Source organism: Pogoniulus pusillus, chromosome 27 (genome assembly GCF_015220805.1).
Source record: "Pogoniulus pusillus isolate bPogPus1 chromosome 27, bPogPus1.pri, whole genome shotgun sequence".
NCBI lineage: Eukaryota > Metazoa > Chordata > Aves > Piciformes > Lybiidae > Pogoniulus > Pogoniulus pusillus.
In genome coordinates, this window is record NC_087290.1 from 17,979,088 (window position 1) to 18,003,768 (window position 24,681).

Sequence of the window (24,681 nt, forward strand, 5' to 3'; positions counted from 1 at the left end):
TTGGAATTTGAAAGAAGATCACAAAATCACAGAGCCTTAGAGGTTGGAAAGGACCTCCAGAGGTCATCCAGTCTAATGCCCCTGCCAAAGCAGGAGACTCTGAGGTAGTCCACACGGGAATCAATTGATGTGGGTTTGGAAAGTCTCCAGAGGAGACTCCACAACCTCTCTGGGCAACCTGCTCCAGGGCTCTGGCACCCTCACTCCAAAGAAGTTTCTCCTCATGTGGAGCTGAAACTTCTCTCTTCCAGTTTGTATCCATTGCTCCTTGGCTTATTGCTGTGCACCACCAAAAAGAGCTTGGCCCCCTCCACTGGACCCCCAGCCCTCAGCTATTGATAGACATTGCTCAGATCCCCTCTCAGCCTTCTCTCCTGCAGACTACACAGCCCCAGGGCTCTCAGTCTGTCTCCAGAGGGGAGATGCTCAAGCCCTCCAGTCATCTTTGTGGTTCTACACTGGCCTCTCTCCAGCAGGTCCCTGTCTCTCCTGAACTAGGAACCCCAAAGCTGGACACAGTATTCTAGATGTAGTCTCAGCAGGGCAGATTAGAGGGGGAGAGGAACCTCCCAGATGCTGAAATGAATTTAATTTTCAACTATAACAACAGCAAATCAAAGTTGAAAATGATGAAATCATCCATCACTCAAGACCTGTGAGCATAAGGCTAACAAATATGAGGCTGCAGAGAAAACATATTTCAGTGTTCTTCTGCAGGGAAAAATGTAGGCAACCTTCTCCACCATTTAAATTCATAGAATCATAGACTCAGTCAGGATTGGAAGGGACCACAAGGATCATCTAGTTCCACCTCCCCTGCCATGGTCAGGGACACCCTACCCTAGAGCAGGGTGTGTCTATTAATATATCATACATAAAAGCTGGCTCTATTGCCTGAACTTAGCATAGAGGAAATGTTACACAAAATGACTTGTCTAGTTTGATGTGGTTTAGTATAAATCTTGTTTGGACATTTTCCCTGAGATCTGTAAATTAAATAATGCCATTTTCCAATACTGAAATACTTCCTCTGGTCTTTACTGTATGTGACCTAAAGTCTTAACGTCAGAGATGCCTTTATTTTAACTTTGCACTAATCCTGTTAAGGTTTGGAATGCTGGAAGAAGTATTTTCCCATTTTCCTGGCCCCTTTGTTTATTTGATTATTTTAGAACAGGCTTGGTTTATGTGGTGAGAATGTTGAAGCTACATTGTCTGGAATTTGAAGTGGGACATGGGAATAACGCAGAGTGTTTCTGAAAATCAAGGCTGGGGGGTGGGAATGAAGGGAAGTTGATGCTTGAGGAATTGCATTTTCTGATGTTCCCTCACATTTGTCATTAACAATAATTATGTCTGTAAAAAAAACCACCTTTTTTTTTCTCCTGTGACTTCTGCTTTGTGTCTGTGTTCTTTCACAAGAAGGTAGCTCTCTGTGTCATTGTTGTATTTGTTTTGCTTTTATTTTCTTTTCTTGTTGCCAAACATTTTTTTTTATCACCGGCAACTTTTCTCTTTAGTTTTGTCAGAATGGGTCAGTCACTTCATTGAGCTTTTGGAAAACCTAAACTTCTGCTCCACATTGAGCTTTTCCTCTTGAATCTTCACCTGAAGACATTTAGTACAAACCCAACCTGTGCTATAGCAATCTGGTATCCTCCTATAATGCAGTGGAAGATATGAGTAGAGGAGAAAAGCTTTTGGCACACTCTGTGGTCTACACAATTAAGCTATGTCCCAGACTGAATCTACTACAAGTTGTCTGGAGAACTGTGGAGTGAAACTGTGAGCTTGATTTGCATTTTCTTGAGCCTGGCTTTTGCCAGTGCTTTACTGAATTCCTGGAATTCCTGATTTATATGCCCTTTTGCATAAAAAGGGAAATCAGAAATGACAAAGAGCACAAATGTAATAAGTACTGATTAATTTGCAGGGAAGGATGTAGTGTTTGTTGTGCCTAACAAGCCCTTCAGATCAGCAGGATGTTGTTGAGGGAGAAAGTGAAGCACACACCATTCCGGGATATACACATGGGAGTGCCTGTGTCCAAATGAGAGTGAAGTGCTTACTGATGTTAGGACCTCATATGAAGTACTGTACTAACAAAATTAGCTCCTGAAAGGGCTAAAAATGAACATGAGTCTAGCAAAGATGGGGCAGAAGAGCACAGAAGAAGAATTGGAGCTGCTCCACGTTGGGAGCAAGTACAGATTCACAGACTGCATTGTGCTGGAAGGGCCCCTCAAAGGTCATCTTGACTAACCCCCCCCATAGTAAACAGGGACACCTCCAACCAGATAAAGCTTCCCAGGGTCACATCAGATCTCACTGTGAGTGACTCCAGGGATGGGTCCTCAACCACATCTCTGGGCAACCTGTTCCAGTATTTTACCACTCTCAGTGTAAAGAACTTTCTCCTTATGCCCACCTTAAATTTACCCTGCTATAGGGTAGGGGCATAGGAAGCTCCATGGAAACATGAAGAGGAATTTTTTCCCTATGTGGGCAACAGAACCCTGCAACAGACAGTCCAGGGGGGTTGTGGAGTCTCCCTCTCTGAAGATACTCAAAACCAGCCCGGGTGTGTCTTGTGTGATGTGTTCTAGGTGATCCTGCTCTGCAGGGGGGTTGGACAGGCTGAGCTTTGGAGGTCCCTTCCAGCCCCTAACATTCTGTGATTCTGTGAAGTTTAAAACCATTGCTCCTTGTCCTATTGCTACAAGCCCTTCTAAACAGTTTTCTCCAGTGTTCTTGTAGGTCCCCTTCAGACAATGAAATGTGCAATCTTGTGCCTCATATGTGGAAAGGGAACAGGAGGGGAAGAGCTCTTCTTTGCCCTTTGGGAAGGGATAAGGTCAACATGATGTTTGTCCAAAAGACTTTTTAGGAGGTTGAAGGGAATTTGATAAATCTCATAGAATCAATCAGGGTTGGAAGGGACCACAAGGATCAGCCAGTTCCAATCTCCCTGCCATGGCCAGGGACACCTCACACTAGAGCAGGCTGGCCACAGCCTCATCCAGCCTGGCCTTAAACACCTCTATGAGAGGAATGAGACTTCCACCACCTCCCTGGGCAACCCTTTCCAGGGTCTCACCACCCTCATGCTGAAGAACTTCTTCCCAACATCCAGGCTCAATCTCCCCATTTCCATCTTTGTTCCATTCCCTCCAGTCTTATCACTACCTGACAGCCTAAAAAGTCCCTCCTCAGCTTTCTTGTAGGCTCCCTTAAGATACTGAAAGGCCTCAATAAGGTCCCCTGGGAGCCTTCTCCTCTCCAGACTGAACAGCCTCAACTCCCTGAGTCTCTCCTCACAGCACAGCAGCTCCAGCCCTCTGATCATCCTGTTGGCTTTTCTCTGGACCCCTTCCAGGACATTCATATCCCTCTTGTAATACGGTCAGATGATGGGGGGAGATTGTGTGAGGTCTGTTGTGGGTCCACACAGTAATGGTGTTTACCCAGTAGACAGTAGCTCCTGCTTGTGCAGAAGTGAAAGCTCAGCAGGAGCCACCAGGCAGGACATTGCAGCAGCTGCTGGCCTCTTGAGTATGAGGTATCTCTTTGCTTGGGAGAATTGCCCATTTCCTGAGAAATTCTTAATCACCAAATTAACATCTAATTGGCAAGAGAAGAATACTGCTTGATGCACAGCCTTTGAGAACAAAAGCCCTGTAATGAGGTGAAATTACAGTGATTTTAATCAGTATATATGAAACAGACTAATATTTACATTAGCATGCTGTCGTTGCAATGGAACATTGCATCCATATGTAACAAAATGATGAAGATTGGCATCTTCTCATTCCAAATGTGTTTATTTTCAATTTGTGTTGACTATGGCACTCTCAAGTCCAATTTTAATACTTGACTAATGTCCTACTCTTTGCTTGCTTAATCCTTGTCCCAGAAATTACAAGGCTGGAGCTCTGTGGAATTTCATCAGTGCTGGTTTAATTGACCTCACAAAGATTTCATTGAAATGGCATGAAGTGTCTTTTTTTCATTGGAACTGAACATAAAGCTGCTCTGCTTTGGTTGGTTGATGCTGAAAGCTGAACCAACCAAGAGCTGAAACCCAGGCTTTTCTGTGAGAGAGGCTTTGCAACCCAGGTCCTTTCCCTTCTTGGAAGGGAAATGGGCAATCTGTTTTCTGTGTTCAAATTAAGGTATTTAGTGATTATGCCCTAAAATAGAAATCACAGAGTTGCCAGGGTTGGAAGGGACCTCAAGTATCATCCAATTTCAACCACCCTGACATGAGCTGGGACACTTTCCACTAGATCAGGCCTCCCAGAGCCACATCGTCCTCGCCTGAAAAACCTCTAGGGATGAAGCTTCCACCACCTCCCTGGGCAACCTATTCCAGTCTCTCACCACCCTCATGGGGAAGTACTTCCCAACATCTAATTTCAGTCTTCCCCTCCTCTAGCTTAGTTCCATTCCCCCCAGTCCTGTCACTACCTGACACCCTCAAAAGTCTCTCCCCAGCTTTCTTGTAGCCCTCTTCAGATACTGCAAGGCCACAATAAGGTCTCCTGGGAGCCTTCTGCCCTCCAGACTGAACAGCCCCAAGTCTCTCAGCCTGTCCTCACAGCAGAGCAGCTCCAGCCCTCTGATCATCCTTGTGGCCCTTCTCTGGACACCTTCCAGCACCTTCAAATCTTTCCTGTAACACAGGCTCTAGAACTTTTCCTTCTTGGAAGTGAAAGGGCAATCTGCTTATGCTGTGATGAGCTTTATGATAGGCTTCTACTATGTTCCTGAATAAATTTCTCTAGTTTCTTTTAATTGTATTTGCATACCAAATGTGGTGCCTGCTCCTACCAATAGGTAGGCAAGTCTATGAACAGTAGAACTGAAATCATAACATTTTAAGCCAAGTTAAAAACAAAAACCAGCATCACTGAGTGTGGAGTGATGCTTTCTGAGTCTAGAACCTTTCTGGAAGGGAGTCTTGGAAGCTGAGTTTTGTGTCAGTGTTGCAGCTCTCTAAGGATTCAGTTCCTTGGGCTGGAGGCATCAATCTGCCTCTAAGAAGTTAGTGATGTAATTTATGTTTTTCTAGCAAATGTAGTTCTTGGAAAAATCCCTCCCTCAAAAGTGAGCCTCTGAGTTCTCCACAATACTTGATACCATTTTCATTTTGTCAGATGAAGAGCCAGATGTCAGGCATAGCCTTAGACCAGGTGTGCCAAGTCCTACTCAGACTGGGCTGTGCTACTGCCCTTTGACAGTGAGGAGCTAGGGCTCCCCAGTTCAGGAGAGACAGGGACCTGCTGGAGAGAGTCCAGCAGAGAGCCACCAGGATGACTGGGGGAGTTGAACATCTCCCCTCTGGAGAGAGACTGAGAGCCTTGGGGCTGTTCAGTCTGCAGAAGAGAAGGCTGAGAGGGGATCTGAGCAATGTCTATCAATAGCTGAGGGGTGGGGGTCAAGTGGAGGGGGCCAAGCTCTTTTTGGTGGTCAGCAGCAATAAGCCAAGTAGCAATGAATGCAAACTGGAACAGAGAAGGTTTCAGCTCCCCAGGAGGGGAAACTTCTTTAGAGTGAGGGTGCCAGAGCCCTGGAGCAGGCTGCCCAGAGAGGTTGTGGAGTCTCCTTCTCTGGAGCCTTTGCAACCCCACCTGGATGCACTCCTGTGTGGACTGCCCTGGGTGATGCTGCTTTGGCAGGGGGGTTGGACGCGATCTCTGGAGGTCCCTTCCAACCTCTTAATACTCTGTGATTCTGAGAAAGCATCTCTGCATTGCATGGTGTAGGCACTTGTGAGGCCTGTTCTCTTCAGAGAACCAGGCAAATTCAGAGCCTTTCACTGCCATTATTGGTGGTGTGTGTTGGCTTTGTAACATGTAGAAGTGAACGCAGGTGGACAGCAGCTTCTCTAGAGTGATATGGCTTCTATGCAGGATGTGAGGAGGCTGGGTGTGCCCTGGGGTGGTACAGCTGAGTCAGAGCTGACAGCCTCTCCTGGTTTGCTTCCTCCCATTGCTCCACCTTTGGCAAACTGTGGTTGCGGTAGTGTGGTGCAGCCTTGGCACTGGGGCCATGCTTGAACTGCTCATGGACTGCGTAACTGTTGTGGGCCAGGGCAACTTACAGACCAGTAGAATGGTTTGGGTTGGAAGGGACCTCTGAAGGTCATCCAGTCCAACCCCTCTGCACTCAGCAGGGGCATCCTCCACTAGATCAGGTTGCCCAAATCCCTGTCCAGTCTCAGCTTCAGTATGTCTAGGGATGGGGCCTCAACCACCTCCCTGGGCAACCTCTTGCAGTGTTCCACCACTCTCCTGGTGCAGAACCTATTGCTAACATCCAGTCTCAATCTGCTCTGCTCTAGTTTGAAGCCATTGCCCTCGTCCTATCCCTGCAGGCCTTTGCAGACAGTCTCTCTGCAGCCTTCTTGTAGCTCCTTCACAGAATCACAGCAACATGCAGGTTGGCAAAGCCCTTCAGGATCACCAAGACCAACCTAGAACTCTACTCTGCAAGATTCACCTTAAACCATATCCCTAAGCACCACCTCCAAACGACCCTTAAAAACATCCAGGGTTGGTGACTCAGCCACCTCCCTGAGTATACTTCAGGCTATTATTAGGTCTCCCCAGAGCCTTCTCTTCTCCAGGCTGAACTTGATGGCTTTCTTCTGACACTTAAGTCCTCGTTCTGTGTAAACTACTTTGAATAGGTCCTCTTGTGTAGCAGTGCTTCACTTTCAGTGAAGTCTTATTGTTAAATTTCCTAAAACTGAAGAGAAGAAATCACATGAAAAACCTGGTGGAGTTTTATCCTAGAGTTGGAGTAACCACTGTGCATTTTCTGTCTGGTGGTAAAAAAGGTTACAACTTAATTGCATCTCATGGCAGGGGACTTGGAACTAGATGGTCCTTGATGTCCCTTCCAACTGACAATTCTGTGATGCTATTATTGCATGCAGCAGTTGGCTCCTTCCTTTGCTTGGGGGGGGGGGGGGGGGGGGGGGGGAAAATACAACTCTCTGTTCAAGGCTTGTGCTTGTTGCTCTGCTTAAGGTGTTGCAGTTTTCCACTCATGAAAGTGATCCCTGTACTAAATACAGCCAAAACATAACCGATTCAGGAGATCCTGGAAGGTCAAAGTTTCTGCTTCCTCCTTTGGGTTTTTTTGTGGTGTTTTTTGTTTGATTGGTTGGTTTGGTTTGATTTTGTTTTTCCTTCCCATTATTTCTTCAGTGAGGCAAAACTTCTGTCAGGAATGCTTTTTATTTCCTTCCTTCTCCTTTGGATTTGGAAACATGGATTCTTTGTTTCCTGCTTCTGGCTGCATTTTTCCTGCTGTTGGGGCAGGAAGCTTTGCTTGTTCCTCTGCTGTCCCAAGCATGGTTCAGAAGCATTTCTGTGTTTCATCTAAGGAGACAAAGTTGCTTTTAAGATGGACAATGGAAAGAAACAGCTAATGTTGAAGTATTATTTGCTTTAGCAGAGAGTGCACACAGCTACAAATAATTTGGGGAGCATTTGTGCTTTCTTAGGTCTTTTTCTTACAAGACTTAATTCTGTGTTATTTTTAGAGTAGTTTGTTTTTACAGGTTCAAGATGTCTGTGCCTTTCTGTTTGGAGATGTGTTTAGATCTCTGTAGCCTTTTACTTCAGACTGTGAACTCCTTTTTATTTCTGGTGGAAAAAATACCCCAACTTGCTACTGATTCATTTTTTCCCCCTGAATCTCTATAAAGGAGTACTGATTTGAGGTTTAAAATGAAATTTTGAAAGCTAATGACTCCTGATTTGTGTCTGATCATTGCTTTTTTGTTTAAAGCAACAAGTGAATGCAGCTACTGAAAAGCTTTTTATTTGATTTTTTTTTTGGTATGATTGTCAGTGCACAAAAAAAGAGGGGAAAGGCTCTTCAGTAGGGATCTACTGGAGAGAGTCCAACAGATGGCTAAAAAGATGATAAGGGGCTGGAACACTGCCCCATGGGGAAAGGCTGAAGGATATGGAGCTTTTTGGTCTGTTGAAGAGAAGAATTAGGGAAGTTTGTCTATTTCTTCAAATGAGAAATTTCAGTGGATTGCAGAGTGCAAGTGAATTAGAGCCTAGAAATTATTGGGGACACACACACACACACAATTGACTGTTGTAAGATGACGTGAAGGAAAATGTATGCATTAACTTTGGAGTTTTGTCAACTAGCATGCCAGAGTAGCATGGGTATGTTCCCTCAAACATGTCATGACATGCTTAAGATTCATTAAAAGAAGATGAGCAGGAGAGTCAGTGAAGCTCAAGAGCAGCTTGCTTTTATGGTTCCTCTGCTTTGCATGTTGGCAATGTGTGCTTGAATGTAACGATACAGTGCGGGAAGTCCCAGGAGTAACTTGGAAGAATTTCCACTTCTAATTTGTCCTGGATTGTTTGTTAGGCTCAGTTAGGCTTTTGTTTGAGGATTTAAATGTCAGTGTGGACTTTCCTCTTTATGTGCTCCTAGCTTAGCTCTTGTCCTAGAATACCTAAGGAAAAAATTACGCTTGGCACGGGTCGGTTTCTTGTGCCTCAGAATAATTTCTCAGTGTGGTGCTTCTGCTTCCAAGTTGGTCTCTAGATTGTTTTTGCCTTCCTAGAGCAAGACTGGGTAAGTGGCTCACCTTTGGAGAGTGTACCTTTTCACTAATAGTGAGGGTTGTTTTTTATGGCAAGATGTGTTTCTCTTCAGTCTTCTATGTAGTGCTTGAAAGAAGCTGTGATGTGAGCAGCCTGTAGTGTGGAATTAATTCCCTGCATGAGTGCAAGTTTAGTTTTGAGTCCAGCAGCATAAGCATACTATGCAGCCTGGTAATCAGAGAGTTTCACAGAGTGTCAGGAGCTGGAAGGGATCTTTGAAAGATCATCTGGTCCAGGCCGCTGCCAGAGCAGCATCACCTAGAGCAGAGCACACTGGAATGCATCCAGACGGTTCTGGACTATCTCCAGAGAGGGAGACTCCACAGCGTCCCTAGGCAGCTGCTTCCAGTGCTCTGTTTGAGAAGTTGCAGTTCCTGATAGCCTTGGTGTCATCAAGACAAAAGCTGTCCTGCCTTAACTGCTGTGATAAGGAAGGCAGATGACTGCTCTTGTTTATGAATTTCTTCTGCAGCAGCTCAAAAGGTCACTTCTTAAAGTGAGAAATCCTTCAGACAGATGCACACGCAAGGGCAGAAGGAGTGAAACCTGGGACAGTTTGTGTGCTCCCGGGCATGGGATTGAGGAGGAGTGGCAGAGCAACCTTGCTTATTTAAATTTGGACCAGATCTGATACGTCATGAAGCAGTACCAGCCAGACCTGTTTTGAAATACTAGATTCACAGATGAAAAGCTATTCGTTTATTGAGGGTAATCTTTGGCTAAGGCTCTGTTCTTTAAGAAGTATTCACATGGGTTTGTCTTATAACACAAACCTGCTTTGGTTATGCACTCTTCTGTCTCTGCTGTCTCTCGGTCTCTAGCTCTTTTGATACCAAGACATTTTGCAGAAACTTCTAACAAATATCTGTTTAGCATCCTTTAAAAGTAGATATTCTAGAACAGAACAGACTCCAGACTGAGCAGCCTCAACTCTTTCAGTCTGTCCTCATAGGAGAGGTGCTCCAGCTCCCTGAGCATCCTCGTGGCCCTAATCTTCCATACAGTTCCTTCCTTCTGGCTTTATCTTCTTACTGTTTCTCACAAAGCAGATGAATGTATTTAGAGCTTCAAGACCATGACAATGTTTAGCACCTCGACAGCCTGGTAATACAAGCAGCAGGACATTAGTGTTCATTATTCTGTTCTCCTTAAAAAAGAAAGGAGTGTTTCTGTTGAAAACTGGCCTAATGTACATAGTCTCACTCAAAATGAAAATACTGTAGTTGGTGAATTACAAAAGTCAATGCCTGCAAATACAAAGCTTCTACTTTCAGTTTTAGTTTTGGTACAGCTGATTTTGTAAGCATCCAATTTGCTGTGGCCGGCAACATCCTCACACTTTCATCTGGAGTTGCGCAACTAAACACTCAGATCAGTTGTCAGTTTCAAGGCCAAGCTGGATGAGGCTCTGGGCAACCTGATCTAGGGTAAGGTATCCCTGCCCATTGCAGGGGAGTTGGAACTGGCTGATCCTTGTGGTCCCTTCCAACCCTGGCTGATTCTGTGATTCTATATGAGATGGAGGGAACCATCCCTTGTCTGGGCTTAGGGCCAGGTCTAAGTCTGAGTTTAGACTGCCAATTTGAGGTAACTCTATTTTTAAATATTGTTGCTTAAAGTCTGTAGCTCTGAAGTGAAAAATTACAGTTTCTGATACTGGAACAGAGTTTACAGTGTATATATTGAGCCAGAGTTTTACAGTATGGCAGTCTGACTGAACTCCACCTCTTAAATGAGAGAGTGCATAGCTGCATTGTATATACACACACACACACTTAGACATATTTAGTTAGTTACTTTTATTTTTTACAGTATTAATGGCTGGCAGAAAGATTGAGGAAAGATTGATATATGGAAGAGTGGTAGAGTGGAAAAGCAGGACACTGTCTTAAAAAAAAGCTCTAAAAAACATTTACATTTTTGTTTACTTTGTGGGCTGCAAGGATGATGGAGTAGAGCACTGCCTGGTGAGGAAAGGGAGAGCCCTGGGGCTGCTTAGGCTGCAGAGGAGAAGGCTGAGAGGGGATCTGAGCTATGTCTGTAAATAGCTGAGGGCTGGGGGTCAGGAAGGCAGGGACAGGGACAGCCTCTGCTCACTTGTGCCCTGCCACAGGACAAGGAGCAAAGGGTGGAAACTATAGCACAGGAGGTTCCAGCTCAGCATGAGGAAGAAGTTCTTGAGTGTAAGGGTGAGAGAGCCCTGGCACAGGCTGCCCAGAGAGGTTGCGGAGTCTTCTTCTCTGGAGCCTTTCCATCCCTGTCTGGGTGTGTTCCTGTGTTACTTGCACTGGATTCTGTGCTCCTGCTGTGTCAGGGGGGTTGGACTGGAAGCTCTTCAGAGGTCCCTTCCAACCCCTAACACCCTCTGATCCTGCAGTTGTGATAGTATAATAGGGACCTCAGAGTCTGTAATTCATCTTTTCCAGTGTGGAGTAGTATCATATCTAAAGGGCTGGACTCAATGATCTATGAGGTCTCTTCCAACCTTGATGATACTGTGATATCTCTCAAAAAGTATTTATTAACAGCAATTAACACTTAAATAATGAAATAAATCAGTGAATAACTGAAACTCATCAATTTAATAATGCTGGTACTTTAAAAGAGAGTGTCTTGGAGTTGCTTTTTGGGACTCTGTTCTTTAGATGTGATGTAAAAACATCAAAGCTGATTTGTCATTCTTTATGGCTGAACCTGGTGCAGCTGTAATCACAACATAACCTGGCTGAGTAGTCAAAAGGCTACAAGAAACAGGCCTTGGAATATTTTGAGAAACCTGCTTCCTAAAATGTCTTAAGGCTTTAATTAACAACAATAACAAACCCCAAAGGACAGAAGTCCTTAATTTTACCTTTGCATTTTTGCATTTGCCTGGAAGAGTCACACTCTCTGAGGTGTGTTTTAAGAGAAGATGCTTTTAAAAGCTATCCACGAATTTAGCTTTGACCTTTCTGTGCTCTTGGGAACTGTTTCTGCTTTTGCAGAATGTGTCATTAGCCTGGTGAAGTAGAGTCGTTGGGAAACAAGGAGGTTGTGGCAGCTCATAAATATTTTTCACTTCAAGGATTCACTATATTAAACATACTTGAATGTTTTGTATTTTCCACTTGTATTTTAAGGTAAGGCAAGATGTTTGATGTTGTGTGTGTGCAGAATGAGTTTGTTTGGGGGCTAGAATATTCTTAGTTCTATTTCTGGATGATGTCTTGGGAAAAAAAAATGAGCCCAAACCAAAAGGAACTCTGCTTAAAAATCAACAGAAAGAGAAGATAATCTCACTGCTGGTTTTGGTGCTTCAAACAACTGGTTAGCAGCTTACATGAAATACTCTGTGTGAGTGGAATGTTAGATAAACCTTTCCAAATCAGTTGTGCTCTCTTTCAGTTGTCTTTCTGCCTTGTTGATCCCTAGACAAAGAAAAACCCACAACCCAACAGCATACCTTTTCCCCTCCACCCTGGCAAAAACTAGAGCAGAAGTGAGTCTTGGACTGATTTACTTAAAGTCAATAAACTCATCTGACTAATGAAAGAAAAATAATCATCATAATTTCTGTTGCAACTATATTCATCATGGTCTGCAGCTGACTGTATAGTGCTTAACTGCAGGAAATGCTGGGGGAACAGGGCAAATACATTGGTTTAGATTCACCAAAGATGGGAGTTTGCACTGTATCCAGGAAGGAATAGGTAGGGAGTGCTGCTGTCTTTAAAAGTTAGTGGAATTGGTCACTGCAGTTATCCTTTTTATGTGGGTATTGCTGAAAAGAGAAGCCTGCTCAAAATCAACATGGAAACATCTCTTGGTTGTAATGCTGAAGTCCAACCTACTTTATCTTAGCCAATCCTCTTCTAATTGCTCTGAAAAAAATGTGGTTTGTGACTATGTAATGTTCCATGAATACCAATGAAGAATCAAAACTCTTAAAAGGGTTTTCTTTAGTTGGTTTTCCACTTAAGCTGTTCTGAGATTTTCATTTTAAAAAATCACATTAAATTTCTTTTGCATTCTTAATGTATTTGTCCTGTCTGGGTATTCAATGAATTAAGATGCCAAAATTCCAAAGTTGGACTTCTGCCTCTATGATTATAACTTAATTCTCTTCATGTGGTTTGTGAGTCTTTGCTATATGCCCATATGCATACCATGGAACATACACTAGTGTGCTAGTTTTGGCTGGGAGAGAGTTAAATTTCTTCATAGTAGCTGATACAGGGCTGTGTTTTTCCTTTGTGCTGGAGAGAGTGTTGATAACACACTGATGTTTGTTATCAGCTTACTGCTGAAGGGTGCCTACCACAGCATCAAGACCTTTTCTGCAGCTCAGAGCACTGCAGCAGCCAGCAGGATGATGGTGCACAGAAAGCTGGGAGACAACACAGCTGGTACAGCTGGCTCTAGCTGACCAAAGGGATATTCCATACTGTATGATGTCATGCCCACAACATAAAGCTGGGGGAAGAAGAAGGAAGGATGGGGACGTTTGGAGTTATGGCATTTGATTTCCCAGGTAACCATTATGCATAGAATTAGGGTTAGAAGGGACCACAAGGATCATCCAGTTCCAGTCCCCCTGCCATGACCTCACACTAGATCAGGCTGTTCAGAGCCTCATCCAGCCTGGCCTTAAACACCTCCAGGGATGAGGCTTCCACCACCTCCCTGGGCAACCTGTTCCAGGGACTCACCACATTCATGGTGAACAACTTCTTAACATCCAATCTGAATCTACCCATTTCTAGCTTTGTTCCATTACCCCTAGTCCTATCACTACCTGACATCCAAAAAAGTCCCTCCTCAGCTTTCTTGTAGACCCCCTTTCAGATCCTGGAAGGCCACAATGGTTCATGATGAAGCTCTGCTTTCCTGGACAAGTCTGAACACACCTGCCCGGTGGTGGGAAGTAGTGGATGAGCTCCTTGGTTTGCTTTGCTTGCATGCATGGCTTTTGCTTTCTGTATTACACCACCTTTATCTCAATCCACAAATGTTCTCTCTTCTGTTATTCTGGTTGTCTCTGCCATCCTGCTGTGGGGCAGTGCACGAGTGGCTGTGTGAGAGTTGCCTACTGGGGTTAAACTGACAAGAAGTTAAACAAATGTCCTGTTGTGGTGCTCTCCAGTGAAAGGGGGAGTACAGCAAAGAGAGTTGATAGTGCCAGCACTCTGACAGCAGGCTGGCATTTCCCTGTTGAAATCTCCTCTTTGCTGTTGCTTATACAAATTACAGCAGGCTTTGTCAGGCTGATACATACTTTTCCCTATATCTGGGGGATGAGAAGCTCAGTGTGAGCTGCCAGTGTGCACTTGCAGCCCAGAGAGCCAACTGTGTCCTGGACTGCATCAAGAGAAGTGTGGTCAGCCAGTCAAGGGAGGTGATTCTCCCTCTGTACTCCACTCTGGTGAGACCCCACCTTAGGTACTGCATCCAGTTCTGGAGCCCTGGTATGAGAAAGATATGGACGTGCTGGAAGGTGTCCAGAGAAGGGCCACAATAATGATTAGAGGTCTGGAAGGTGTCCAGAGAAGGACCACAATGATGATTAGAGGGCTGCAGCTCCTCTTCTATGGAGATACACTGAGGGAGTTGGGGTTGTTCAGTCTGGAGAAGAAAAGGCTCAAAGGAGACCTTATTGTAGCCTTCCAGTATCTGAAGGTGGTCTACAAGAAAGCTGGGTGAGGGAATTTTTAGGGTGTCAGGTAGTGATAGGCTGGGAAAAATGGAGCAAAACTAGAAATGAGTAGATTCAAATTGGATGTTAGGAAGAAGTTGTTCACCAGGAGGCTGGTGAGAGACTGGAACAGGTTGCCCATGGAGGTGGTGTGGAAGCCTCACCCCTGGGAGTTTTTTAAGGCCAGGCTGGATGTTGCTCTAAGCAACCTAATCTAATGTGAGCTGTCCCTGCTCATGGCAAGGGGGTTGGAATTAGCTGATCCTTGAGGTCCCTTCCAACCCTGACAGTTCTGTGATTCTATGATTCTAGAATATCCCTGCCTGATCCACTTTGAACTTTGCCACAAGGTGCTTAAAACTGTACCTCTTCAGCATGAGGGTGGTGAGAGACTGGCACAGGTTGCCCAGGGAGCTGGTGCAAGCCTCATCCCTGGAAGCTTTTTAAGGCCTGACTGGATGTGGCTCTGAGCAACCTGATCTCTAGTGCGAGGTGTCCTTGCTCATGGCAAGGGGGTTGGAATTAGATGGTCCTTGAGGTTTCTTCCAGCCCTGATAATTATGATTCTGTGCTTTACCTCATTGTCTTGGCACCCCTCTTTAAACTTTTACCTGAAGTTACTTTAAATTATAACTAGTTCTGAGTTTTTAGTGTAGGAAGTGCAAATTTCTGTAACCTGGCTTCTTTGTCATGATTTCCTCTTTCACCTCTGTGAGAAATAAGTAGAATCTGTCACAGTTGGAGTCTTTGAGAAGAACAATTAGCATGTGCTTAGCATGGGCTTTATTTTGTGGCTTCCCTTCTGTACTAGCCTGACTTTCAGACTGCAGATCCATCACCTGAGTTGAGCCACATGCACAATTTGCTGCAGTTTTTACCATCTTGCTTAAGGAAATGCTGAATTCCAGCTTCATTCTCTGGGGTTTGGAGGGAACGATAGGACTTTGTTATTTCTGAGGAGCTTAGCTTAGTAGCTGCTTTCCTAATCTTTCAAAGCTGGGCTTTACTGTTGTATATGCCCTATTAAGTAACTCTCTGGAGCTCATCTAAGTAGATCTAAAATTTCTCACTAGGTAAAGTACCTTTTTATTTATTTTCTTAAAACCCTACATCACAAAGCAGCAAAAGAGCCAAGCCCAAGCATGAAGCTGGAGATAAAATTCAAATAGATTAATTTGTTGAATTAGAAGATAGCTTCCTCTTATTTCTTGTGAAAGGATAATTTCTCAAGTACAGTAACATTTGTTTTCTCTACAGAAAAACTGATCTAATGCAATCCTTATGGCAAACTGCAGTTTGTTCAATTGCCAATTCAATTTTGAGTTAAAACTGCAAGTATTTTGCAGCCAGTGTGTTTCTGAATCAACCAAAGGGATGAGTTAACAAAAGAAGGGAGTCCCCATTCCTGGAGGTCTGTAAGGCCAGGCTGGATGTGGCTCTGGGCAACCTGATCTAGTGTGAGGTGTCCCTGTGCTGCATTAAGAAGAGTGTGTCCAGCAGTTCAAGGGGGGTTCTCCTCCTCCTCTACCCTGCCCTAGTGAGACTTTGCATGGAATATTGCATCCAGTTCTGGGCTCCCCAGTTCAAGAGGGACAGGGATCTACTGCAGAGTCCAACAGAGGGCTACAAGGATGATTAAAGGGATGGAGCACTGCTTGATGAGGAAAGGCTGAGAGCCCTGGGGCTGCTTAGCCTGCAGAGGAGAAGGCTGAGAGGGGATCTGAGCAACGTCTGTCAAGAGCTGGGGATCAGGAGGGAAGAAGGGACAGGGACAGCCTCTCTTCACTTGTGCCCTGCCATAGGACAAGAGGCAAGGGATGGAAACTGCAGCACAGGAAGTTCCACCTCAACATGAGGAAGAACTTCTTGGTTTTCATTTCTCATGCTCTTAGTTCAGTCTTCTATATTTCTGAGATCTAAACTTCAAAATACTTAAATCATAGAATGGTTTCGTTTGGAAGGGACCTCAAAACTCAACCAGTTCCAACCCCTCTATAGTTAGTGACACTTCCACTTAAACAGGTTGCTTAAGGCCTCATCTAACCTAGCCTTAAACACCTCCAGGGAGGGAGCCAGCTGTTAACCATGGAAAAACACCTATTTTATTATTGCATTGCAAATGAATTTGTAACTTCACTTAGTAAGACCTAAACATCAACATCAGAAGCTTTATTATATAGGTGAGTGGAAGCTCTGTAACATCAGACTGAGATTGTGGCTTCTAATTGCTCTCAAGTAATGATAGTGTGTATGCTGACAGATCCTGTAGTCTTTGGAGCAGCAGGAAAGGGCTAAAAATCTTTAATTGGTTTATTTTTTTCTTCTAACTCATATTCATAGAATCATAGAATAGTCTGGGTTGGAAGGGACCTCCAAAAGTCATCAGGTCCAACTCCCTCTGCAGTAAACAGGGGCATCCTCAACTAGAGAAGGATGCCCTGAGCCCTGTATTACTGCATGGCTCTCAAAAAGATTGTGACTTGAATCAGTTACAATGCAATGATTGATTTTCATTGATGTCTTTTTCTGCTCTGTGCATATTGAACAAAGTACCAATTCTTCAGGGAGATTTTGTGGTATCCTCTTAGTTCAGCTTTGGCTATGAGTGAGCTCTCCTTGGGCACAACCTGTAGTAACACTGCAAAACAAACCCAGAATTAGTTCTCATATTTTAATAGCCCAGTTTGCTCCAGGCTGTTAAACTAATGTAATATACAATTATAGAATCTCATTATAAGGGATTGGGAAGATATTTTTGCAGCTCAAGATGACAAAAGATTTAAAGTTTTATCATTTTTTCCTTAGAAATGCAGTCTCAGAAGCATTTTCAGGTACTGCTAGTAAACAAATGTTTGTGTGCTTGAAGTATGCTATACTGCAGTGTTTCTTGCAATGAGAAGGACTTTACAGAATCATTGAATGTTAGAAGCTGGAAGGGAGCTCCAAAGCTCAGCCAGTCCAACCCCCCTGCCAGAGCAGCATCACCTACAGCAGATCACACAGCAACACATCCAGGCAGCTCTTGAATATCTCCAGAGAGGGAGACTCCACAACCTCCCTGGGCAACCTGTGCTAGTGTCTCACCACCCTCACTGCAAACAACTTCTAACATCCACTTTAAATCTCCTCTGTGCAAATTTAAACTCATTCCTCCTCGTCCTCTTATTACCAGACCTTGTCAGTAGTTCCTCCCTAGCACTCCTGTGGGTCCCTTTCAGCTACTGGAAGGCCACACCAAGGTCTCCTTCAAGCCTTCTCTTCTCCAGGCTACAGAGCCCCAACTCTCTCAGCCTGTCCTCAGAGCAGAGCTGCTGCAGCCCTCTCAGCATCTTGATGACCTCCTCTGGACTGGCTCCGACAGTTCCATGTCCTGCTTGTGTTGGAGGCTCCAGAACTGCCCCCAGGACTGCAGCTGAGGTGTGAGGAGAGCAGAGCCAAGGGGCAGAATCCCCTCCCATGCCCTGTGCCCACACTGCTCTTGCTGCAGCCCAGCACAGGGTTGCTGTCTGGGCTGCACTCACACTGCAGGCTCATGAATCATTATTGCAATATTATGCCAAAGGAGGAGCTGACAAATGTCCTTCAGCTTTACGTTTTTACTAAAGGGTTGTACTGCCAATGCATCTTGTGCAGCAGAAGACTGAGTTCCCACAGTAGACCAGGAAAAGTAGTTACAGGATTAGGAGAGGAATCTGTATTAAATTAGGCTGAGTAGACAGGAATTCTGTAATTAATGGAATTGCCATGGAACTGCAGTTCCACCTCTGTGAGATCCTGTTGGCCTAAGCATATAAGTGTATAGGTATGACTTAGATGCAAGAGGGACTTAAATACAAGAGGTGATTTCTGCCTTTCACCTCATCAGTCTAGACTCTGAAGGTACAAAACCTGAGGTCACTGTTACTTTCCAAAGGCTTTTTGTTAGTGCTGCATGAACTTGACTGTGTTTACTTTTCTAGATGACTGGACACTGATCTATCAGTCTATCAAAAAGGAGCTGCAGTCTTTGGGTCTCAGGCTTCCTGGTGTTTGCCCTACCCTTGCCTGCCCTCCAAGGACCAGCTGTGGGTGTTAGGTTTGCTTAGCCTGGAGAAGAGGAAGCTCAGGGGGGACCTTATCGCTGTGCACAACTATCTGAAAGAAGGTTGTAGCCAGGTGGGGGTTGGCCTCTTCTCTAGCAAGCAGTGACAGAACGAGGGGACACGGCCTCAAGCTGTGCCAGGGCAGGTTCAGGCTGGATGTTAGGAAGAAGTTCTTCCCAGCAAGAGTGATTGGCACTGGAATGGGCTGCCCAGGGAGGTGGTGGAGTCACCATCCCTGGAGGTGTTTTTATTGTAAAGAGACTGGACAAGGCACTTGGTGCCATGCTTTAGTTGGCTAGATGGTGATAGGTTGGACTTGATGATCTCAAAGGTCTTTTCTAACCTGATTGATTCTTTGATTCTTGTCCCAGGAAAAAAGTAGCAGTGTTCCATCTGCAGATCTGCTTGTGCTTGGCACAGGCCCAGTTACTCTCACACCTTCTTACAAATGGTACTGCAACAGAGTGTTTCCAGTTGTCTGGGCATATGCAGGTAGCATGACCAACTAATGAATGTGCTAGGGAATACTGGAATAAGTTCATGGAGATCAGAAGATGCCTGCTGCTAACTTGGCAACCATCTGACACTGTTAACTGCACAAGCCTGCTGTAATATTACAGAAGTGTTCATGGGGATACATGCTTTGATTCAAAAGTTTGCCAGACATGTCACTGGCAGCTACTGGGAGGCAGATAAATTGGCTGCTGGTGTTAGCCTAAGAATAAGCAAGAAATAAGCAACCTGGCTACAGCAGCTGCAGCCTCAGTGTTGAATCCTGCCCTTTCAGCTGGGGGTCTGTAGTGGCTGCCTCATTTTATCATGCTGTTAGTTTTGTGACAGGGCTGGATGGCAGTGTGAATTGCAGCACCACGATTCTCTGTTGTGATCTGTGCTGTGGTTCACCCCGAGAACAAGTGGCAGTTCTTTCCAGTGAAGTGAAATCCTGTTAGGGATGGCAGCAGCTGCCAGAATGCCCTCCAGTGCCTATGCTGCTTCCCTTGGTGGGAGCCTGGAGAGATTGAGCACTGCACGTGGCTGCTTTGCTTGGCAACACCGAGCAGCACAGAACTGCTTACAGAAATGCTGCTGGAAAAAGGAGTGTCAGTGTCTGCAAAAAGGGTTTGAAGGTGTTCAAAGGGCACAGTGGTGCAGCTGGGTCGCAGGCAGAGCTCCTCCAGCCTCCCCCTCTTCTGCCGCAGCCTGCGGTGTGCTATTGTGCTCTTTGGAGTTCATGGAATCATAGAATCAGTCAGGGCTGGAAGGGACCACAAGGATCAGCTAGTTCCAATCCCCCTGCCATGGGCAGGGACACCTCACACTAAATCAGGCTGTCCAGAGCCTCATCCAGCCTGGCCTTAAGCACCTCCAGGGATGAAACTTCTACCACCTCCCTGGGCAACCCCTTCCAGGCTCTCACCACCCTCATGCTGAACAACTTCTTCCTTACATCCAGTCTGAATCTACCCATTTCCAGCTTTGTTCCATTCCTCCCAGTCCTATCACTGCCTGACATCCTACAAAGTCCCTCCCCAGCTTTCCTGTAGCCCCCTTAAGATACTGAAAGGTCACAATAAGGTCACCTTGGAGCCCTCTCCTCTCCACACTGAACAGCCCCAACTCCTTCCATCGCTCCTTCTAGGAGAGGTGCTCCAGTCCTCTGATCATCCTTATGGCCTTATCATCAGCACAGACCTGTGTAGAAAAAGGGCTTGCAAACAAGTATCAATATATAATCTAATCTTAATTTCTGTTTTTAATGATTGTGCTCTCCATATTAACATCAGTGTACTTCATCAGGCCATAACCCTGATTAGTTTTTTGACCATTGTCTTTTATTAATACAGAAAGCTTTTAGACAATTTAAATGTAGTTGAAAGTGTTTAGAAGTATCTCTTCAGCTTTTCAGTATGTAGACTTCATATTTGGACATAGTAACCTTCTTGCACCAGCTTCAAGCATATATTTTTAAGACTGAAAGTTCTGACCTTCCCTCACTGACTCTGAAATCTTTACAGCCTGTGTAGCCAGCCATGTGTAAGCTTTTGTGTAAATAAGATTAAAAGCTACAGGGTCAAAGACAAGATAATTTGTTCCCCTTATGTAGTTCCTGAAGAGTGTAGTTCAGGGTTAGGTATTATATTAGTAGGGTGTGGTGTATACTTCAGTGACTTGCTGCTTTCTATCAGAACTAAATTTAGTTATTCTGATTATCACAGAACCTTAGAGGTTGGAAGGGACCTCCAGACATCATCGAGTCCAGCCCCTCTGCCAAAGCAGGATCACTCAGGGTAATTCACACAGGAATGCATTCAGGAGGGTTTGGAAAGTCTCCAGAGAAGGAGACTCAACAACCTCTCTGGGCAGCCTACTCCAGAGCTCTATCACCCCTACTGGAAAGAAGTTTCTCCTCATGTTGAGGTGTAACCTTCTCTGTCCCATTGTATCCATTGCTCCTTGTTTCATTGCTGTGCACCAGCAGAAAGAGCTTGGCCCCCTGCACTTGACACCCACCCCTCAGGTATTTGTACAGCAGAAGTAGTCCTCTCATGCCAGTTACTGTTTTAAAGGAGCTCCAAAACATTCTTAAACTGCTGGTTGAGATGCTCAGCTTCTCATTACTTGGGGTAGCTTCACCAGAGCACCACACTATCCTTTTTCACAGTGCTTAGAGACAACTGTAGTCTGGCACAGCAAAGGACAGGATAATCCCCTTAGCCTGTTAAATGCTCCATCCCATCTGGTAGGTGATAATTGCATTGTAAGGGGATTAGTACAGTGGGATATGCTTAGAGTGTAATGAAAGCTCCACTAGAAGTGTGAAAGTCAACTGAATTCATCTGAGTGATTTGGGACCTCGAGTTTGCACAGTTGTTGTAAATGCCAGAACCCACAAGTTTTGTCTGCAGAAGATGTTGCTAACCTTCACATGGGGAGCAGCAGATGAGACATTTCTTTTGAGACATGAGCAGTGTAAGTATCTGCAGCCTTCTCGTAGCAGTAGTGGAGCAGGGGTTTGTTCAGCTGAACGTTCCAGGACAATTTAGTGATTACAGCTGTATTAAACCCATCCTTAGTGGTGACTTGAAACTCCTAGGACTTTGAAATCATGGGGTTAAGTTGTTGCTGATATAGAAGCACACCTGTGTCATTAAATACTGCCTGGAAATCTTTCCTAGTAAATCACAGAAGGTCAGGGGCTGGAAGGGAGCTCCAAAGCTCAGCCAGTCCAACCCCCCTGCCAGAGCAGCATCACCTACAGCAGATCACACAGGAACACATCCCAGCAGCTCTTGAATATCTCCAGAGAGGGAGACTCCACAGCCCCCCTGGGCAGCCTGTGCCAGGCTTCTGGCACACTAACGGTGAAAAAAAATTCCTCCTTATGTTTCCATGGAACTTCCTCTGCCTCAACTCCCACCCATTGCCCCTTGTGCTGGCACTGGGCACTACCCAGCAGAGCCTGGCTCCATACTCTTTATAACCATTCCTGAGATCCCCCCTCAGGCTCCTCTTCTCCAAGCAGCAGAGCCTCAACTCCCCTAGGCTCTCCTCATAAGAGAGATGATCCATTCTCTTAATCATCTTTGTGGCTCTGTGCTGGACTCTCTCAAGCAGCTGTGTCCCCTTCTTGAACTGATGATATGCAGTATGGCTTATTCAAATTTCAGTGTAATTTTGTGTCAGTAAGGGATAAGAGGATTTCAAGCTGAAAGTAACTCTCCTTGTAGTCAACCAGAATAAATGTTTCAAAATTTCATTTTGAAGCCTGAGCCTAAGGTCCTGCAAAATAACTTAAAAAAAAAAACCCTATGTGGGCCTGATGTTTTGTTTGGGGCTTTTTTGGGTTGTTTGGGGAAATGTTGTGGTTCTTTCATTTTTTTGCTTTAGATTTGTTGGGTTTTTTTTAGGGCTTGGGGTTTTTATTAATCAGTTTAATACTGTCAGTAGTGAAGATGCAAAATCTTGTCTCTGAGAATTTCACAAGCTAACTTATAACTCAGCTTCCTCTTCAAGATGTTAAAGATCCTTTTGCTGCAGGTATGTTAGGCAAGGTGGTAGTTCAGGGTTGATTACCTATAACTTAGCTTCCTTAATTTTCAAGGTGTTAAAGATCATTTTGCTGGTATTTTAGGTAGGATGGTGGTCCTGGGTTGATTACCTATAACTTAGCTTCCTTTTCAGGATGTTAAAGATCCCTTTGCAGTTATGTTGGGTAGTAATTCAGGGTTGATTACAGGCTCACAGGATGTCAGGGGTTGGAAGGCACCCAAAGAGATCGAGTCCAACCCTCCTGGCAGAGCAGGACCATACGATCTGTCTAGCTCAGGTCACACAAGAACACATCCAGACAGGCCTGGAAAGGCTCCAGAGAAGGAGACTCCACAACCTCTCTGAGCAGCCTGTGCCAGGGCTCTGTCACCCTTCCAGTCAAGAAGTTGCCCCTTGTGTTGAGTTGGAACCTCCTGTGCTGCAGTTTCCATCCATTGCTCCTTGTCCCTATCCCAGGGAGCAGTGAGCAGAGCCTGTCCCCCAAGTCCTGACCCCCAGCCCTCAGAGATTTATAGACCTTTATTAAATCCCCTCTCAGTCTTCTCTTCTCCAGCTTGTGATGGTTTGGGTGTTACCTGCCCCTGGGGCTGGGTGCTAGGTTGGACTGGATGATCTTGGAGATCTCTTCCAACCTGGGTGATTCTATGATTCTTCTCATAATTACTTAAAACTTAGCTTTCTTTTCAGGATGTTAAAGATCCTTTTGCAGGTTTGTTATGTAGGGTGGTAGTTCAAGGTTGATTATCTGTAACTTAGCTTCCTTACTTTTCAAGATCACCTGTAACTTAGCTTCCTTACTTTTCAAGATTACCTGTAACTTAGCTTCCTTACTTTTCAAGATCACCTGTAACTTAGCTTCCTTACTTTTCAAGATCACCTGTAACTTAGCTTCTTTACTTTTCAAGATTACCTGTAACTTAGCTTCCTTACTTTTCAAGATGTGACAGATCTTTTTGCAGGTGTGTTATGTTCAGGGTTGATTGCCTGTAACTTAGTTTCCTTTTCAAGACATTAAAGATCCTTTTACAGGTGTGTTATGTGGGCTGGTAATTCAGGATTGATTACCTGTAACTTGGTTTCCTTCCTTTCCAAGATGTTCAAGATCCTCTTGCTGGTATGTTACATAGGGTAGTGGTTCAGAGTTGATTCCCTGTGACTTAGCTTCCTTACTTTTCAGGATTCCCTATAAGCTAACTTCCTTTTCAAGATGTTAAAGGTGTTTTGGCAGGTATGTTATGTATATTCAGGGTTGATTGCCTCTAATTTAGCTTCCTTTTCAAGATGTTAAAGAACCTTTTGCAGGTAGGTACTGTAGGGTGGTAGTTCCGTGTTGATTACCCTCCTGTTGCTTGCACTCTGCAGTCTCCTCGTATGGTACAAGCTGTTGCTCAGCACTGACCAGCGTGTGCTGTTTCACTGGTTTAACATTAACATGTTAGGTCAGCCCACACTGTTTCGTAGCCAGATAGATTAGCAACTTTGCAGAGGTGTGTGTATGTTTTTATGTAAATAAGAGTCAGGTGTATAAATATGCACTGCATGGGGTAGATGCTTTAGTGATGTTTACGACCTTGTAGAGGGATTGCCTTTGCTAATGAATTGAGGTTCTGTGACCAGCTGCTTGGTTGCTGTTTCTTTAGTTTCTAGTTCCTGGTGTAGCAGCTCTGCCTGAGTGTGTGCCTCTGGGAATAGAGGTAAAATAAATCTAGGAGTTGTTTTATAGGCCATCTGCAATAACTTTGCCAGTCTGTGCTGAGTTGAGTGTGGTTGAGCTCAACTTTCTTTTACTAAATCATAGCTCTGAGTGCATACAGTTGAGTGGAAAGCTGCTTTTCCAAAGCTGTGATGATGCTCCGTGGGAGTCATTTCAGAGGTTATTTAGTGGTTTTTCTTTCTTTTGTTACCTGAAGGGAGGTTGTAGCCAGGTGGGGTTGGGCTCTGCTGCCAGGCAGCCAGCAACAGAACAAGGGGACGGAGTCTCAAGCTGTGCCAGGGCAGGTCTAGGCTGGATGTTAGGAGGAAGTTGTTGTCAGAGAGAGTGATTGGCATTGGAATGGGCTGCCCAGGAGGTGGTGGAGTGGCCGTGGCTGGAGGTGTTGCAGCCAAGCCTGGCTGGGGCACTTAGTGCCATGGTCTGGTTGGTTGGCCAGGGCTGGGTGCTAGGTTGGGCTGGCTGAGCTTAGAGCTCTCTTCTAACCTGGCTTATTCTGTGATTCTATGATTTCTTTTGAGG

At 44.9% G+C, this 24,681-nt stretch overlaps 1 protein-coding gene across 2 annotated transcripts in view; it reads left to right on the forward strand.

Annotated features, from left to right (window-relative positions):
* CNOT2 (CCR4-NOT transcription complex subunit 2) overlaps positions 1-24,681 on the forward strand; it is a 93,075-nt gene that overhangs the window by 31,961 nt on the left and 36,433 nt on the right. The window lies entirely within an intron of this gene.